At 37.8% G+C, this 20,543-nt stretch overlaps 1 protein-coding gene across 9 annotated transcripts in view; it reads right to left on the minus strand.

Moving 5' to 3' along the window:
• ZBTB20 (zinc finger and BTB domain containing 20) overlaps positions 1–20,543 on the minus strand; it is a 503,503-nt gene that overhangs the window by 473,169 nt on the left and 9,791 nt on the right. For 4 of the 9 annotated variants that reach the window (XM_027681149.1, XM_027681146.1, XM_027681148.1 and 1 more), the window contains exon 1: positions 1,603–1,919. The exons of 2 other annotated variants lie outside the window; for them this stretch is intronic. The gene's annotated coding sequence lies outside the window, so the exon portion shown is untranslated. Of the gene's footprint in view, positions 1–1,602; positions 1,920–14,014; positions 14,090–20,543 lie in introns of those variants that run through there. 3 more of the 9 variants (XM_027681150.1, XM_027681152.1, XM_027681151.1) reach the window with 3 other exon arrangements.

Below are 20,543 nucleotides of genomic sequence, written 5' to 3' on the forward strand. Positions count from 1 at the left end.
AAAATAATGGATTTTTAAGAAACATTTCAAAGGATTTGAAGGTTTTGGAGAATCTCCTAGGCAGTCTCAGGTGGGTTAGGAATATTGCATTATAGACTTCTTTGTGCTAAAAGGAAGGCCTAATGCATGTTTTTAAGAAGTCTGCCTCTTGCTATTAAATAAATAATTTTCTATTAAAAAAGGTGACTGTTACTGTTGAGAGATCTCCACCGATCAGCGTCCATTTTATATAATTACTTACGATTCTCCAGAACATTTTATGTAACTCGCTTCCACTATCCCTTCTTTCTTTTTTTTTTTTTTTGTTACCAGCAGAGTAGCAGTTTTACTCTCCAACAGAAATGACAAGCGCTCAGATAAAAAGACCATTTCAAATGGATCAGTTTAAGCAGCCTTTAGAACCCATGATAAATCTGGGCTCCAAAAACTCGACAATGCTAAATGGGCTATGAAATGCATCACAAATCCCTCCCCAGAAAAAAAAAAAAGAAGAAAAAAGAAGAAAAAAATTAATTCAGAGAAAAGCTTCAATGTTTGAAATTACAAATAAGCAGCATATTTGTGGAATGAAAAATGGTAAATAAATAGTTACTATTTCTGGACAAAATGGCTCGATAGATTTCATAATTTGCCACCACTGTAAAAAATATCTATTCCCTTCCCCCCCCCTTCCCCGTCAGTACACACGGAAACACAAGCATAACCATGCATAAAGTGGGAGGGTGGGGGGCAGCCAAGGATACAAACTCCCTCTTAGAAAGTTTGAATTCTTATTAACCCAGTGATGCCTCCATAATGCTACATTAGATCAGCAACATAAAAGTTAGAATATACGTCTCCTTTCTTCCTAGTAAAGGAAACTGGAAAAGCACTAATAATGAAAAATAGATGTTAAAAATATCCAGGAGGAAAAAGTACATGTACAATAACCAAAATTAACCCCCTCCGCCCCCACACCAAAACAGATAAACAGCAAAATCTCTGAATAAAAATCCTATCAGGAGAAGTGGAACCTGCTTTCTCTTTTTTTTGCTTTTATTTACAGTATGCCAAGCATGGACTTTAAACTTACAGTGTGCATATATATAGAAAACAAAGAACGAGAGTCACCGTTAACCCCGGTCACCGGCATTACAGTTAAAAGTCATTGGCAAATACTAATAAAACCCCATTTAGCAGTAAATAAGGAGAACATGATATATGGACGGACAGATGGAACTGCATAAACAGAAAAGAAAAAGCAGAGAGACCCACAAACATACGGAGAGGGTTGTTTTACAAGAGTGAAAGATATTGATTTACTTGGAACTAGTGTTGGAAAACAAACGTATTTGTTTCCTTCGTGATTAAAAAAAAAAGTAATTAAAGTGAATCATAAGGGGGCACACCCTTAAATAAGTGGGGGGGAGGGGGGGAAACATTTGTAGAGGGTAAGGCCTTCTATAGATGTTCCGAATTTTAAGCTAGCAAATAGGTCTGGCAAACTTACATCTCTAAATTAAAAATCGAGGGGGGGTAGGGGGGGGAAATAAAGAAGTGCTGGTGGTTTAAGGAGAGTATAGGCTTTATTCTTTCATTTTTTATAAAAGTTGACTGGCCTACCTTGTTCCCCAGTCCTCAGTTTGTCTCCTCATAGTCGCTGTCTCCCTGGAAGTACAGTGTGAGTGGTAATGACTGCCTGCCTCCCTAATGAGTCCATTTTCCTGCTCTTGATGTTGTGTATATACACACACTGCAACCTACCTTACAAACCACAGAGACGGGAAAGGGAGAGCGAGCGAGAGAGAGCGAGCGAGAGCGAGCGAGAGTGCGAGAGACAGGGAGAGCGAGAGAGGGAGAGAGAGAAAGGCGCACACAGACAAAGCCCTCCTACCAGACAGCAGACAACCCTCCTTCCCCTATCTAGCAAAATACAACTCGGCTAATGCAGCAACAGGTTCAATACTGCCAGGCTGAGGCAGCGTAGAAAAGGTATACGGGGCTGAGCAGGATTGCTGACAAATAAACAGTTTGGTGCCGGCTGGCTCCACCTTTCTTATTTATGTTACAGGATGTTGGAATGCATTGTTTCAGACAGTCCATATGATTATCATAAATACATTTTTTTGTGCATATTAGCATGAAGCGCTGAAACGTCTCAGCCATTCTGCTCCGTAACCTTATAGCTCTAACACATGCAGGGAAGGTGTAAACATATCTCTTTTGACAGGCAGACTACACAAAGCCCACTGATGATTTTAAAGTCATGAGATCTTTCAAGAAAGACGCTCCTGAAGATAGGTTTCCCCAGACAATAGGGGAGCAGGGAAAATTGATCTTGATGAGGAAGAAGTCTTCCTAAGAGACTGCTCGGTAAACAATTGAAAAGAGAGGGCTATTCTCCCCAGCATTCCCTCCTTTCAAAAATATATATTGGGAAGCTTCTACCCCTACAGCTATAATAATGTGCTGTGCTTATGTCTGAACAGGTGCAATGCATATAGTACATGGTGTTACAAGGACAGAAATAAATCTCTCAAGTAAAAAAACATTTTCCCAGTTGCAAACAGGCCAAGGTTATTTAAAATACAGGTCTAATTTGAAGAATGTTCTCCCTACTCCCTATATATTTTTGCTGGGGGGGGGGGGCGGGGGGGTAGAGGGAAGGTGTGAAGGGGAAGCAAAGATGGGAAAATCAATACATGCAACCAGTTACTAGATTTTTATTTTTGCAATATTCTGTCACATCTGAAGATATAGACTGCTTCTAAAATAATTTTCACTCAGCCCTGCCTCTTATCACACGTAAACCTATGCTGTCACAAAAATTCTGTTGATTTTAATGACAACTACAGGCACGTGAAAGTAGCAAGAGAAGGAAAACAACATTTTGCACCAACATTTCATCCTTTGCAAAGGTTCTCCAAGAACTTTAGCTACGGGGTATTTTTTAGATGGAGAAACTGAGTCCATGGAAAAAAAAAACATTAAGTGATATTCCCAAGTTTATGCTGTAAATCAGTGGAAAAACAGATGAGGACCCAAATCTACTGGAGCAAAACAGAATTAGCCTGGAGTAACTCATACCCACCTAAAAGTTAAGTGTCCTGTCTAAGCCAGTTGTGTAGGCTCCCTCTATTGTCAGTGGAGAGACAGTCACCTCCCAAAAGTAATTCATCCCAGCTTTTTTCCCTCTCTCCCTACTGAGGAGAGAGCCTACACAACTAGATTAGGCTAGGCAGATAGCTGGTAGTTGGCTAAATTAAGTAAAATGAATCTCACTTTTGATCTAAGCTCTATTACAACAACATCCTGCTTCCCAAAATACATTTTTATTATCACATTTATTATTAGGCAATATATGCCTAAATTGTAGTGATGGAAAAGGGATAGCCTGCTGACTAAGAGAGACAGGTAAACTCCCCAGATTCATGGATTTGTACCCTCAGGCTGGCTGGATATTCATGATTCACAGAGTCTTTATAATATTAACCAGCCTGGTGACTGGTGAATGTGATTAGTTTTGCTCACTGGTAGATGCTACACATTTTCGTATTTCGCTTATAAACATTCTGTTTTCATCCAGATGTACAGTAAATACAGAAGGATTAAGTAATTTATTTCAAAATGTTAATTTTCATTAGTGTTTTCATCAAAAGACAGATTTTCTTACCTTAGGGTAAAATATAAAGAGTAAAAAGCTCTAATAGGTGACTTAGTTCAACTCCTTCTGTAATATTTAGCTACGTACACACCTGGTATATGTAGAGGTTGCTCTACAAGTTACTCCAAATATACACTGCAAAAATATAGTCATATTACATATTTTCTTCTCTGCATTTTATGACCATAATCACCTTATTGAAGGGTATGTCAGGTCAGGAAAGCAGAAGGGGCATTTGTAGGCTTTGCTTCTAACTGTGGTAACTTGATCTGGCTGTGTAAGTACCAATTGAGCACTCACTGCCTCAGTTTTTCCATCTGTAAAACAGATTCAACTGTAGTTCCATGCGTAGATGGTACTGTAAATATGTGAAGAGTCTTCCCATCTCAGCTTGGCATCTCTCAGAGTTTTACGATGGCAAGTATTATGGGAAAAATATAAATACTTTATCAAGGGGACCTGTATCCAAGCCAGCTGATGAAAATCACAAGTTTTTATACACTTATAATTCAATTCAAATAATGGAATAGCCTCTGAATTTAAAATTTAACAACTAATTCTACACCAAAATAAGGATATCAGATGTGAGAAGCTCTTAGTACTCTGCAATATTTGACCCCAAGCTAACATGAATTCCTTGGTCCTACCGACCTTACACCTACAACCTTACGCATACAAGTCTGAAGAGATATTCAAAATGTACCAAGTTCAGTTAAAATACAGACTTCAACCCTTCAAATTTAAGACATTCAGGTTGAAATCTGAGGACTGAGTTGGAAACACTTAAGTTTGAAAAATGTTCAGATTTGCAAATGATCCCGATCCAAAACCTGTAAGTTGAGGGGCACCTAGATCCTTACTTTCTTTAAGTTTCTGGAAATGTCATATATGTATGTGAACAAGGATCACAGGCTGATATTTTGAGGAGGCCTGAATCTCAGTAAGAATGCTAGAACTGAGTCCAGTTCCATCCTGTTACAACAATGCTTAGAGCCAGACTCAAACTGGAACCCAAACCCATCCCTTCCAAAGTCACATAGGTTTATGTACTTGTAGAACTATAGAACTAAACCAAACACTTTCAAACCTCGAGATTGTTGGATAGCGAATATGAAGTAGATTCCAACTTAGCTAGTTTTGGCAAAATTAATCAAATTAGCTATAATCTTTATAAAATCCAAATATATATCAAACCTGAATGAAAAAAACCACAAGATGTGATCTGCACAACTAGTTCCTTGCCTGAAGATCTTTCTTAGATTTAGATCCTAACCATCAATGGCTGAAAAAAAAATCCTGAATGGTGCAATTTGAATAGAGAACCCTGATTTAATGTTTTGCCAACAAAAAGCTGCCCATTTGCTTGATTCAAAATGCTCAGTGAAAGCCTGCTTGCCATCACACCACAGTCCTGTGGGCCTACAGTTCTTCCTCCCCATTATGTGAGGAGGTCGACGGATGAACACTTGGATCACTTGCAGGAAGAGGAAAGAGGACATGTAACTGCTGGCAGCTTTCAGCTCTGTCATAGGAGAGGACACAGACCTGCCATGTGACAGTGAGGCCCTGCATGGCAGTCACATGGCTGGTCTACACTTGGCCATGCAACAGCACAGGCAAGTAAATTCTTGTCATGTGCCCAGGATTGTATCTCTCCCGTGGCAGAGGCACCAAATTTTGGTTATGCCACACATGGGGTCACCCCAAAAGAAAGAGGTTGGAACAGAGGGCTCAGAGCTGTCTTAGTAAAAGGCTGCACTATCCATCCTGAATGCAAGAACAGGCAATGCTGGTCTACCCAGTAGATGATACTCCCGGTTTTCTTTTTCTGCAAACTTGTCTTCTCAGTTCAGTTAGTCTCTAGTGACTGCCATTAGGAAGGCAAAGGAGCCCCAACCCCTCTAGCAAAGCCTTAAAAAGAATGAAAAAAATACTAGCACCATAAAGACAGGTGAAAAATTCTGGTGCTTGGTGCAGCAGGGGCACCCACCTACAGTTCTCCCAGGAAGCTGCAGAGTCCTATGAACACACTGATTTTCAGTAGTAAGGGGAAGTAGGGAAAACCAAACTGCCTACCAGAACTGTGAAAGACTTTGCTGCAAATTACAAAATTCTGGATGGTGGACTTAAAGGGAAGGAAGGTGCTTTGGTGCCAAATAATTCGATACTGCACCTCTCCTCTCCTTTTTATGTCCCCAGGTGCAGCAACATGCTGAGTTTAGACATATCTTGCTGGCAAACCAAAACTGGAAAAGGAGTCACGGCATCATATAACCATGTCAGAGGCTAAGAGCTACTGCCTTTGAAAAAACACCCAACTAAAACCTAGCGTCTTAGCAGATATCTAAGGGTTGATTTTCAAATTCTGAAGAAATTTAAGTGGGACTGACTTCCTAAACTGGTTGGATACCTTGCCCATCCCTGTGGTGGGCTAACGCACTGTTTTTTATGTACTTCACATACCTGCCTTACGACAGTTCCATTAATACCTTCAGGGAGCTCCATTTTTCCAGAATCCCAGGAACTGTTCTTAGAAACCAGGCTGGTTTAACAGCATACTGCTGTTAAAAATCCCAGGCAAATTTCTGTCACAATTCTGTTTCAGATGGTATAGGCAGGGCCTAGAAACACTCACAGCAACATGTCTGAACTTGATTGCTTTCACTTAGTCCCTTAACCACATATGCAGATCTCCTAGACTCCCCTGGTATATCACACCATCATGTTGCCAGCCCAACAGGATTGGTGATTCAGATGTCTCTACTGGTGTCCTGCAGTGTCTCTGCAACTTTGTGCAAATGTAATGAGAAAGATGCCAATTAAAAAAGCACAAGAGTCCCGCAGCGTGGCAGGCTGATTCAAATTAGATACCTGTATGAAGTGATTAAAAATAGGTTTTTTAAACCTGAAGATTACAGGAGGACAGTACATTTGATTTCCATCAGCAGGGGCCAGCAAAAAATGTAGAAGGACCACACAAAGCTCTTTATCCCTGCAAATTTACTGGTGATGATGTTGAGGATAGAAAGGGAGAAATACAGTGTACTTCTGGTGCCTTTCAATATGCAAAGAATCTCAATTGTTCTCCCACCTCAGCAGCCACTACTTACTGCCAGACCTCCAAATAAGTAATACTTTTCTTTAGCAACTGTGATCCATCATTCTGTAGTTCAGGTTCACATAATCATTAACAAATCAAATCTCGCAACTTCCTTTGGCAAAAAACTACTGTCATTCTCATTTTACAGATAGTAAAAAATAAAAGGAAAGAGTTAATCACTCTGTTGAGAATAGGAGTGAGATTGGAATGTCAGCCTTTCCTAATCAGAAGTTCAGGCTATGTTGCCTTTATGGATCAGTCTCTCAGACAGCCCAATTGATTGGCAAGACTGGGACGCACTTACTGAACCAGAACTGGCTTTTCTAATCTTGTTTGTTTTGGTATTTTTAATCTCAGAATGTCCTGAATAATAATTCAGATGCAAAGCGGATATGTCTCCAACAGTTTCAATAGTTTTGTGTAAATCTGTCTGCAATAGTATGTACCAAGTACTATAAATGCCCACTTTCCTTTATGATGACACGACCTGCACTTAAGTAAAGGAACACTTTGCACAATGACTGTTCCCTTACAGCCCTTAGGCCACCTTGCACAAAGGCTGCAAAATGGTGTTTCTGTTGCATAATCATCCCATGTCAGATACAAGAGTACTGCATTGCTCTAGTACTGTGTTGGGTAAGTATTACTGCTACATCAGTAAATTGTGACAGTGAGATCTGGCAACATAATAAATTTTGTCCCAGCAGGGCCAATCCCTTGCTTCTATACTCATCAACACTGGTGTATATCAATCACCACCTACAGGGATGAGAGTCCTCTTCAAGTCCAGAAGACCAGTATTGTACCAGCATATCACTTTCCAATTCAAAAACCAAAACCGTACAAAAAGTTCTCATACATACATGCACATGCACTTGGGATGTTCATGTGTTCAGCTTTCTGTCCTGAGTGTGTAGATTGTGTTGCAATTATTTAACGCTTGAGGTGCAGTTACATGTGGCCTTGGCTATATGTGTGTTCATCCTCCCCACTTACACAGTGCTGGGATATTACCTTTATTTGCATCAGCAGGCCATTTGTGACCAATTTAGCTGTTGAGCTAACGTGCAAGGCCCTCGTGCAAGCTGTGGAGTTACAATGAAGTTGGATCTTGTTACATAGCCTACTGCATTGTATGGTGCACCCTCTGTTGTATAACTATATGGTTCCCAAAGGTTATCTCTAATTTCTTTATAAAGAGTCACGTTGCAGTTCAGTCAACATTTAAGGACTAGAAATTTGATTATTTACTTATGCAAATCCATACTGAATACATCCCAAACTGGACAACAAATTGTAAAAAATAGTTTTACCATCTGAAAGGAGCTTTGGCAACAAACGAGTCAAGATGCACATTCATCACTCTCTTCTACCAGATAACTAGGATGACTATAAGAGATTTCTATTTTTGTCCCTGAAAGTTAAGGAGCGTGCAGAGGATTTGATTGCTGTCATAATGATTGCTGGCTATGACATGAACTGCAGTGAAAATTCTGAAGCTCAAGGTGCCCAACGCTTCTACTTTTACCCTCTTTAAACAGTAGGGGAAAAATAGCCAACAAACCAAACCAAACTTCTGCAACTCTACTTATTGTTGTAGCAGTTGAAATGCACTAAGTTTATCGTGAATAAAGATTTGATCTAGATGGGAAAAAAAGTGAGACGCATCACTAGCAATATTTTGGAAGCTGTTATTTTACCCTTTGGGTGCAACTGAATATTTTCATAAGCCTATCAGCATGAATCTATTCTACCTGGAAAATATTTATGTCAGCATTTTCAAAGGTGCTACTCCTTCAAGAGGTAATTATTTCCTAGTTTAGAATATCACATCTGAGAGTACTGTCCCCAAATGAATAGCCACTCCTGGAAAAATAATAACAAAAATGCAATCTATGTACATCAGATGTACAAAGACAGAAATTTCATACTTTTATTTGATTGACTATAAATGAAGTGGACAAAAAAACTCCTCTACAGAAAAGAGACAAACAGTATTGAAACTTCTAACAGTCAAAAACTCTTCAGTAGGCTCTAAAAGTTACATGATTATCTTAAAAGCCAGGGATTTTTTTAATCTCTATTATGATCAGAAGTACTTTTTAAGCTTTTTTATGCAATAACTAAAACTAGAGATTTCTTTACTTATTTTCTCAAAGCTAAGCCTATATGACCAAAAAATAAAAATAAATCTCAGCATTTACAATAATGCTGGAATATTTGAAAGGGGCAACACTAAGCGCCATTATTCATCTAATACTTCACCATGACATCCCTTCAGTGGATGTAGGATAATTTTTCTCAAATACAGTCATTGTGAGAAAGTTCCTCTATGAGATTTTTCTTCATGTATTCTAGGCAAGGGTGAACCAATGCATTTACTAGGCAGACTGAAGTTGTAAGTTACTTAAAAGGCTGGACTTTTGCTCAGACCTCTTAGCTTGTGTCTCACTTTGAAGCAGTTCACCCCAAAATTTCACTCTAGGACCCAGTGCCAGTTGGCCCAAATTCCTGCTAAATCCCCACATTTAGCGTTTCTGGATATATGCCCCTCAAATCCCACTGCCAGCTAATAGAAAACATAAAGTGCAGGGACTTGGGGGCATTTAGGCCAACTGGTTCCGACCTGTGAGTATAAAAAAGTGCCTGATTCTGTTGTGGGGCAAGATAAATATTATGAGACTATGCAGTAAAGAAATAGAAGCGAGTAAAACATCAAGCAAAGGTTTATCCTTGATAGCCTCAGAAGCCCACTCCAATAATAAATGTAACCACTGACCTCTGTATCAAATGCACAGGAAACACTACGAAGGATGTAACCATTTTACTAGCAGTAATGCCACCAAAATTATATATAAAAGTTTCACTTTCACAAAACTTGAGTATGTGTAGACCACCTGAGGGGGATTATTTTTGTGTCTATGTGGGCAGGATTCATCAGCTTTGAAACATCTAATAAAAGATGTTTCTGAAGAATAAAAAATAAGATACACTAGATGTAATAAAGAAAAGGAATGTCAAGGTCTGATTTTTTTATTTTTTTTAAACTTTATATAAGCTAAGTTCCATTAGAAAAACTAGGCAAGACTGGTTCCAATTAGTCTTTTAGTTTTAGCCTAAAGGAGAATATTTTTTATAAGGTGAACACGGTTTGCTCAGCTGTTTTAAAGGACACATTTAGAGTGCATTTCTTTTCCTGAAATATTAATTGAAATTCATTTTGTAAGGAAAAGATGAGAGAGTTTATTATTTAAAGCCAAAAAATTAAAAGCAAAAAGTTGTATTAACTGAAAATTAAGCCTCAGGTCTTATTTTACACAAGCCTTTCTTTCAATCAGACCTGTCAAAAATTGGAAGATCTAGTGAGGTTAGTGGTGGTCTAAGTCTGATAAAAATGAGCTTCGGTATCCTATAGACAAACAAGCCTTTTATTTTGCCTGTATTTGAACAAAAGTGTCTTTCATTACAGAACTAGAACATACAGAACAAGGTGACATAATATTTTCAAAATGATATAATAGAAACAAAGTGTACCAACTTCAATGTTACTCTTCAGTCAGGTTTTGTAATGACCCCAAGTCAGATACTATTTTATGGTCAAAGGGATCTTTTTCTATTACTTTCTTTGCAATTATTAGCTAGGACTGTTTTATTTGGTATTGCTACCAGGATTATCTATGATTATATAATGAAGGATCCCCTTTGTAATATCTGTGCAATTAGACATAATTAAGTTTGTCAGAGGAACGTTAATTTCCTGATTTTTGAGTAAATAAAGAATCAATGTTAACATTGCACTAATCAGTACTAACTAATGTTTAATTTGTTTTGTTTCAAAATCAGAGGTCACATTGTGAAACCATTTGATAGTATGCAACAAAAGAACTCAACAAAATAAACAGAAGTTGGAATAAAGATAACTTTATATTAACAGGTATTTTGCTGTCCTACTGTTCCATTTGTTGAGTTGTCTTGAAGCCAACAAAATACTGGTAAGAATCAGGATACAAATATGACTTTAAGTACTCTCAGTTGTAGTCTTGGAATGAATCGACATTTGTTTTTACCACACTGTGATAACATCACAGATATTAGAATCATAAATGCCTGTATACCTTTAAGCTTTCTGTTTCAGAAACAAAGGTACTACCACAACAGCTAAATGAAAGTCTCACTAGCTGCAGTAGACCATTTGTGGGCAGGCACCAAGCAAGAGATGAAAATCATGTCTAAGAAAAATCCCATATAAATATCGAGCTATACATCACCCATCCATCCAGCTGAGTAAGTAAATGAGTTTCAACCTGAAATTCCTGGTGATTCCTATAGTAAAGTTGCAACATACCATACAAATTCTCTGGGGATTCTCAGATATGGGCTTATGGAGGCAAACTGTGAGTGAGCTGTTGATGGCTATCTGGTGCAACACAGCTATTGTCAGTCATGAAAACTGGGATTGGCTGTTCAGGCGCCACATCCAGCTCATGCAAGCATCTAGTGTCCACAGTTTAAAAAAGGTACGAAACAGGTTTATAATGAAGAGAATTTATGGGGCATTACTCTTCCAAACTGCTGTTTCTATAAACAATACTCTGGGCTCAAAGTATCAAAATGTGACAATGCTGAAGGTCTCCATAACAGGATTCTCTCTTTTATTTTTCCTGTCTTATTTCTTGAAAAAAAAAAACAAAACAACAAAACCAAAAGCAGTAAGCAGTAAATAGTTTCTACATTTAAATGAATGTCAATAATCTTAGGAGTCAACATTGCATCAGACATCCAAGACTTCTTGTATTAGGAGACCGACTGGAAATAAACAAGTGTCAGTTCACATCTGATGCAATCTTTAATTAGAACTTCACAGTCAAGTAGGCTACAAGCTTTTTACATCCTAAATTAAAGCTGTACTTTTGGAGTCAACCATCAGGGAACAAAAGCACCAGTTTACCATACTGCTAAAAGTCAACTCGGTCACACCCCTGTTTCAAAATATGAAGATAAATGATAAAGTACATCATTTTCTGGAGCAGACATAACATAGCAGTTTCTGTGAATTTTTGGTGTTAGGTACTTAATGATGTGCAAGTTCTTTTGGGATAACTACAGGCTACTTCTGTGAGAAAAGAAAAGTTATATGCAAGACAAATAAAACCCAAAAAGTTGATTTACAGTTGCTACCCACATGCATGTTACAGCACTATCCACAGGTCTCAAAGCTTAAGATTATCCATCCCTATCTAAAACAAGAGTTCACTTTCAGACGAATGAGAATACTTGCTTCACAATAGCTCAAAGGTGTTCAAATCCCTGCAAGATACTAACACTTTATTCCATTCATTTTAATGGAAAATAGATGTCCAAATTCCCAAAGACAGCCCTTTTACCACTGGGCCCAAAGAAACAGATTACTTGAAAATATCTTTTTATCACAAGAGAAGACAGGAAAAAAATTCCAATTAAAATTGATGGAATTGATCAAAGAATGAAAGCCATCAAGGAACAAGGCGGGCAAAATGGGGAATAAAATAAGGGAAAAGTGCATAAAGTTATCTCATTCTCCTCAAGGATTATAAAAAACTTCTTACTAGAGTAAAAGAAGATATTTCCAGTTTGTTTTCTAACAGCTAAAAAGCAGTGTAAATTAAAGACTAGGAACCATATTGAAAACTGTGGCAAAGGCAGACCATAAAGCTGGAAGTCAAACATTGTACCTTGAATTACTCCGTTGTCACAATTAAATGGCCAGAAAGCACTTCAGTGTTTTAGGAGTAGCCATAAGCACCTCTAATATCACAGATTTGCCTTTGAACTGAAGTTTCTTCTGCTAAAAACAAGTTCTTGGTTAATACTGCTTGGGCTAAAAAAGAATTTCCTATGGCTGCAGCCCTTAGGCTTATCATAGAAATCTGTATACGTCTGGGAAGATCTGTGGATTGTGGCATGTAATTAAAAAACAGTACAGTAAAAAACCATGGTTGCTTTGCAGCCTTAACCCCGCTCTTCTTAGCACACCTCCAGACTCCAACTCCTTTCTGCTAACTTAGCTTTTCAGTCCTTGGTTGTCTCATGTGCACTAAAGACTAGATCAAGTCCTGGGAATTTCTGAGGAGAGCTCTGGACCTAAGACCGTCTCTGTGGGGAAAAGGAAGTACTTGATGGATAAAGAGCAAACCATCCCACACAGTTACCACCCCACATTCTCCCCCTGTAGCCACGCTCTAAACCCACAGAAAGCTTCTTGGAATTTCCTGCAATACCGGCTAAGTCCTTCTCTTAAAGCAGTATCTGCACCTGCATCTTTGAGAAAATGTCAATAAACAATTTAAATTGTTACTTGTAAAACTAATAGCTAGGTTTTCCTTTAACAGAACTAAACCTAAGATTGCACAGAGAAGGGAATCATAAAATCATAGAATGGTTTGAGTTGGAAGGGACCTTAAAGATCATCTAGTTCCAACCACCTGCCATGGGCAGGGACACCTTCCACTAGACCCAGTTGTTCAAAGCCTCACCCAACTTGGCCTTGAACACTCCTGGCACATAGATGTATACTACTTTGCAGCCATGACAGAGATTGAAAAAAAAGCCAAACAAAAAAAACCCAAACCAAAACAAAAAACAAGCCAACAAACAAATAAAACAGAGGCAAAAAAGGCAATAACCTATAAAGGACCACTAAATATGACAAATATGAACAAAAGCAGCACAAATTGAATGGTACTGGTAATATAGCATATTTTTCTCTTTTCAGCAACTGAAAGCATCTGAGGAACACTGGCTTTTAGAGAGATGCTCCCCATGCCCTCCCCATGCCACCAAACCAAAACTCACACAGGTGTGATTGATGGGATAGAGACCCGACAGACGAAGCTAGGGATACTTTCAAAAGCAGAAACACATTTGACCCAAGATGTCAGTCCCTCACAACAGACCCAGGGAAGATGTTATTATATTTTGCTGCGGGGGTTGCTTATATCTAGTTTGGCCAAGAGTCCACGAGACATGATACCTGCATTACAATGTCAGATACAGGAACAATCCAGTGGTATTTTTCTATTAGTCCTAACTCTTCAGGATCTGACACTTAGAAATGTTTATGTGAAAATAACAAAGAATAGGAGCAGGTGATGCTTGAAAAATTAGGCTCAAATTTCTATTGGTAAATAAGAAATTTAAACATTCTAAAACTCAACAGGAAAGTGACAAGAGTACAATGATTTCTGTCCCTCATAAAAGACAGCAAAAATGTACACTTTTGCCTTTCTATTTACATGGAGAATAAGCAATGCTTTCAGGGCCTGATGACAGAGGTGCTGCTAGTTGATGGAATAATTTTTCATCTGATGCTAAAAAGAAAGTAATAAATGAAATGAGTTTTGAACATGAGCTTACAATACTTTTAGTATCTAAAACCTGCCATAAAGTAGTCTGAGTATTCTATAACAAGGGTCTAACAAAACCTCAGTGTTCTCACTGAGGTTTTCCATCCTAACTGTTAAATCCAGGCTGCAGGCTTCTTGCTCTACTATTAATATTAAAGATAGCAGTGTTACAAACTGGAGCGTAATGGCTAACGCACATAAAAATATTCATTTATCTGACTTCAAGAGAAGTTGAAGAAAGCAACAAGTGTATGCATGTACCAAAGGAATACAAACCCCAAGATAATTCTTTAACAGTATAGTGTAGGCATTATCAAAAATTGTTCAAGAATAAGCTAGGATGAATTCGTATCCTTCTCAAAAAGTGCAGACAATTCATTTTTGCAGACACTTCAAGATGAGATGTTCTTTTAAGTGAAACTACTGAAGCAGAACTCTGATGAGTTTGATGATTCTGAAAGTGAGATGTTTTAATGCTATCATTATCATTATTAAATGTAGCTGTAATGATGATTTAAATCTGTGTTCCAAACCTCCTAGATGCTCTTCAACATTAGACACCTTTGTGTCTTGAAGACCCAGAGATACGCTTACTAGTTGATTATGCTATATAGAAAAGCTCTGCTTAACAAGACAGATGCAACCTTATTTTTTCTTAATGATATTGCCTTCAGTGGAATACAAAAGAAGCAATTGATAGCAATGATTAAAACATTTTTGAAGAGACTTGTAAATTCAGCTGTCCACTACAAGAACCTCCAAGAGAAGAAACATAGAGATAATAAAAGAAAAAGTAACGGCTTTGAACAGTGACACTAATGTAGGTTGCTGTCGGAACATGACAAATGATCTCCTAATGGCCACAAGCTTATGGACAATGAAATGTATGTCCTTTTTTGCTGCTATTAATTCTGTACCAAAATGAAAATCACAAATCTTGGTGCGGTGTTACTGAAGATACTATCTAACAACCAAGAGTGGTACATGAGAAAGGTGTCTTTGCTCTTTGATTAGACAACAAAAACAAAAATTGAAACAGGAATGTTTAAAACTATTTCTTCTGCTTCTGATACACAGCTGCTCAGTGCTGTATTGCAGCCACACTGAGTGAAAAACTAACAGCCAAACTTTTCCAAAACTGTACTATAGAGCCTAAAGATAAAAATCTATCTGCTATCACCAGCAGGCTGCCTAAATCGAGTGAAAAAGGGTAACCTGAGTGAAAAAGTGCCCCTGGTTCTCAGAGACACTTGGTGTTCCTCTCAGGAACATGCACCTCTGCGTTTGAATCAACAAGTGTCTTGAAATTTGCACTGAGAACAAGAAGGACTTTGATCAAAAAATAGCACACATTTTTCTCTGCAAGGAACTTTACAGGGAGGTACTAAATTTACAAAAGCAGCTGAAGGAGGTTTCAGAGGGACTTGACAGATTACAGGCTGATGACACTACCGTTACAGCCTCAGTGGAAATGTGGTTTGATCTAATTAACAACAAAGAACTAGAACCAGTGAAGAACAGAATTTAAAAATTATTCAAAGACTCTTGGAAGCTTTCCATTTCATAACCACCAGGACTGATTTGAAACACAGACGGATGGGATTAAACCCAGGGTAGGACGTCAAGGTTGGGACAGGCACTGAACATATTCTAGATATCTCAAATCTTCTAAGAGTAAAAACTGAAGATCCATATTTTGCCCTAAATATGCGATTAAAAAATTTATTTGATTGAATACAATTAATTTAATCACGCAGGTGGAAAATACAGATGTTAAATTAGGGCAGACAAGATGGCTGAACTTAGAAATGATGGATTTTAGAACAGATGCATTGCTGTCCAGCCAAGTCAGCATCACTTTTTACACATTTTTAGTTTATTCATATCACTTGCATTGAAACTGTGTAACAGCATAGGTGCTAAAATCAAAGAATCTGGTGAAGTGCACCAATATGCAGAGTTAGATATAAAGCCTCATAGACCTAAATTTTTCACAGGCTACAGAGACCATGAAGATGTTCTTGTTTTTTAATTACACTTTGAATTTTAGGTAACTTGTGTTCAAGGGGTAAATATGGCTATAAAATATTTCATGTCATTTGCGTGCACTGTTTCAGTGGATAAAATGCTACATTTGTGTTTTCTCCAAGAGGCTTTTGCAGAAAAAAAACAACAAAAAAAGTCATGCTGTGGAGAAAATTCAACTTTGATATGTTGGCTGCTGTTTCTACATACAATTTTCTCTCCACACCCAATAGAGAACACATACCTCAGCTAAACAATTGTGAGCATCTGTCAGCTATGCCAATATCCTGTGGAAAGTATCAAAAGGCTTTAACTTATTTTTAACTGAGAACCACATAACTAAGAAAGTTTTTGCTTGAGAATTTCAAGTCAGATTTGGGATTACTGTATTTCCCTCTTAGGGAAGTTGTATGATTATTAATCTTATAATTAAAAAAGTAGAAGTTAATGAGGAAACATGTTAACGTCAGATGATTTACGTGCCTATTAATAATAAAAGTGTATTGGGAAAAAAAAAGGGGGAAAAGGAAAAACCCATTGTGTAATCCAGTTCTGATGAAATGCTGGACAATTTTGAGACTGATAAAGTGAGTCACTGCCAACTGACTCAGCATGACAACGGGAGTTCATTGTTGCCGTCGGACCGAAGGAAGCAAGCAGGCAGTTGGTTCAAACTGGATTTGTTCTTTCACTAAAATGTGTTCTTCCCACCATCTTCTTGTTCTTCTTTTACGTCTTCCATCAGACCCTCTAGTGTCTCCAGTACATACTGCATTTATTAAGCCCTGCAATATTCAGCTAGCATTGGATACAACACACATCAAGCCCTCAGATGCAGAATGTTACAAAATTAACTTAAAAGGTTGGAATGCAGCTCCATTTTTAAGTCCCAGTATATTTATATTTCACATATGGTTTTCGCTAGGCTATTCACAGGGGGGACTATAAAGCATCTCAACATGTGAGGTACTCTTGTAAACCTCACTATGTCCTCAGTTGCACTTAGTGTCCTCAGGCATGGGGGATGTTGTACTGCGAGCATTAATATGTATATAAGTGCCGCTTTTTACATCCACATTTCCCCCTCCCTGCTTGTAAGTTTGGCAACAGCGGGATGGCTGAATTCAGCTCAAAAAATGGAATTCCTGTTTGTCTCCAAGGCTTTCCAAACATTACCTTCTGCCAGTCACTGCAACTTCCCCGGGCACCTTCTGAATTTAACAAAACAAAGAGAGCTCGTGGGACTCAGGACCCTTCATAGTCTGGGCAACAGAACTAAACAAAATATACTGCCCCCCTCCTTGAAACCTCTCAGCTATATGAGAAAGGTTTACTTTAATATTGCAATAAGGTGGATTTACATTGTTAATGGACACAAGAGAAAGGTTCACCTGTTGCATAACATTGTATAAAGGGTACAGAATAATGTTAGAAAATCTAGTTTGTGGCTCTTTACCTTCAATACACTCAAATCTCCATCTCATCATTCATTATTTTCTCCTTCTCTCATTAAAGATGCTTCTCCTGAAGTCTGTCTGAAATGTGAAAGTCACTTTTTGTTTTTTCTTTGTTTTACTAGTCTTATTAGTCTTAGAAGTATATTGATTTAACTGTAGCTTATGAAAGGCTTCTAGAAATAAAATTAAATTATTTTTGAAAAGAAACAAGCAACAAGAAAAGTCCAAACTTGTTCAAACAGCTAAAGCATACCCAGCCATTATAATTTTTTTAAATGCATATTTTGCCCACAGGAACTATGCCACATCAAAAATTATCATGCCAGGTGAAAGAAACTCCTCACAACTGAAAGAAAGATTGGTATTCAGCAAATGGGTTGTATTCAACTTGAATACAGACAGCTTGGCAGGTGACTGGAACTCAACATCTCTAAATATGAGTTTATCCATCAGTGCAAGAGGCTACTAATGCTTCCCTATTTCAGAAGGGTGTATTAAAAGCTTAATTAATTGTTCATAAAGAACTCAGATTCTCAGATGAGAAGCATCAGAGAACACCAAAGTATTATTAATCTCAGGTGCCAAAAAATTATCCCTGCTCTTGCATGAAACGGGTCTGAATATTTGTAATTTCTATGGCAGCAATATCCCCAGTTCAGTTTGCAAATGGTGAGAGTTATCCAAGTAAAATAAATGTCTGGCCATCAGAGTAAACAAAGACATCATTTTACGAGTCCAATCTAAATTGTAGAGATAATCAATATGAGAATAGCAGTGCCCACAATGAAACCTGTATTAATTATGAAGAGAGTTTATGAAAGAAATTAATCATTATTATGGAGTTCGCTGTAGGAATTTAATAGCATGAGCCAATTCTACATGACTCTTATGATGCTTGAGGTCAAATATGCTGAGTTTGAAATAAACTTTAATCTACTCTGAACTAACTTTGTATAAAAAAAGAAAGCTTCTCATAAGTTCCACATTACTGCCCAAAATAACAAATCTATTCTACCCCATAAGTGTGTGTGGTCTGATATGCCATCCTGAAAATAGATTCTAATGTCTCTATTCCCTCTCTTTTTTTTGTTTGTTTTGTTCTGGATTTTTTTTTTGTTTAGATTGGTGCTATAGGAAAATTATATACACTGATTACAAGAGAAAATTAGATATGAGAGACAGGCAATATATTTTTAACCTTACTTTGGTGGGTTTTTTTTTCCTTAAGTAACCACTCTTCCAAAATAAACACAGAAATGTTTATGGAAATAAAGAAACAAATTATAACAATTTTAGGTAGCATACCGCACTCAAATAAATACCATTTTCTAATAAAACAAATTGGGAGAAAGCCTAATAGAACTTAACCCATAGTAACCAAAACAGCAGCTCAGGGGACTTTCTGTTCCAGAATCAGAGCTGTTCTTGAGCGCTTAAGATTCATCTTAATTTATCAACTTCAGTATTAATCAATTAATCCCTTTTGTAAGATTATAAAATCTCTGGGGAGAGGTTATGACTGGGAGTGTTGAAAATGCCCAATGTGGGCTCAATTCCACCTCCAGTCCAGTCCAGTCCTGATTGTTTGCAAAAGGAGAAGAGCAAGACTGATGGTGAGAGCTTTTGAAAGGTCTATCCTTTGTATTTATTTGTTTTTGTGAAGTTCATCTTAAAACAAATAAAACCAGGAAGACATAAGTAATGAGCCCATCTAATTACTCTGAGGTCCATGCATGGCAAGAGCTCCATGAATCAGAATTGGATAGAGAATTCTTGGGAGATTTCTTGTTTGGGGTACTTCTGAGCATATGTGTGGGGTGTTTGTGAGGGGAAGGAGGGCAAGCCCCTGGGATGCAGCCAGGATGAAGGGGCTGGCTACCCCTACAAGTGCACAGAGAGAGGCAGCAGAAGTAGTATCTTCTTGCTTTTGCACAATGCAGGATTAGCCATTTTGGAGACTCCTAATAATGTATGCAAAGCTTACAATATGGTTAATAACAATTAGGTGTGCAAGAGGAAGAACAAACCCTTAAAATTTTACAAGAACAAACAGTCTTCAATTAAAAGAGTCAAAAAGAGCTCAGTGTGAATATTTCTGTTTCCTTTGTTGATGCAGTAGGATTTCTTTGTAGCTGTACATTTCTGCTTGCTAAAATCCTCTTGGCAACTACAGACTTCCTTACTTCTGATCTCATCACACACAGATGGCTAAGGCTTGTAAAATATTATTAGGGGACGTGTTGGAGTGGCCTGAACACGGGTCACTCCAGCAGTGTAATTTGACTCTCACAATTTCTCCAGATTTGTATAACCTTGAGTTCTGCCAGTGTTTCCCAAACTGCAAAATGGGAAGGGAGTCTACCTCCTCATGAAGTGATGAGAATGTGTGAGTTAATATACATAACTCTATATAAAAGGAAAAGTGTTACTGCTATTTGGGGAGAGTAAGATAGGGTCATGTGGACTTCAGTTTTATTCTCTTCTCTGAAACAAACATCGACACAGATATAAATAGCGCCCGTAGAAAAGCAAGGGATGAACTTCTGCTTGTTTTTTTAACAAGTTGTAGCTTTTGCATGTAAAGTTTGTTTAGAAGAGATCTGAATAGTTTAATAATTAAAGCAAAAATCTTTAATTCTAAAAGTATTACATTTACCAGAGTTGATTTTTTTTTCCAGTGGTGTCATAAATTCACAGTATTTACCCACCAGTTCTGGTTTTCATAACAAGACTGTGGTTTTTATTTTGATCGCTGGTTAATTTATTGCTGCAGCACATCATTTTGCTTTTCTTTTGGAGGTTCTGAGGAAAAGTAATTCTTTACAGACACTGTTCAGATGGTATTTTTCAATTAAAAACACTTAAAGCAGAAAGGAACGATTGTCTGGTGGGGGACTGAAGATCAGAGTTCAATGCTTGGCTCTACAATAGACTCC

This window comes from Neopelma chrysocephalum, unplaced genomic scaffold, assembly GCF_003984885.1.
Source record: "Neopelma chrysocephalum unplaced genomic scaffold, ASM398488v2 Primary Assembly neopelma1_60, whole genome shotgun sequence".
Lineage (NCBI taxonomy): Eukaryota > Metazoa > Chordata > Aves > Passeriformes > Pipridae > Neopelma > Neopelma chrysocephalum.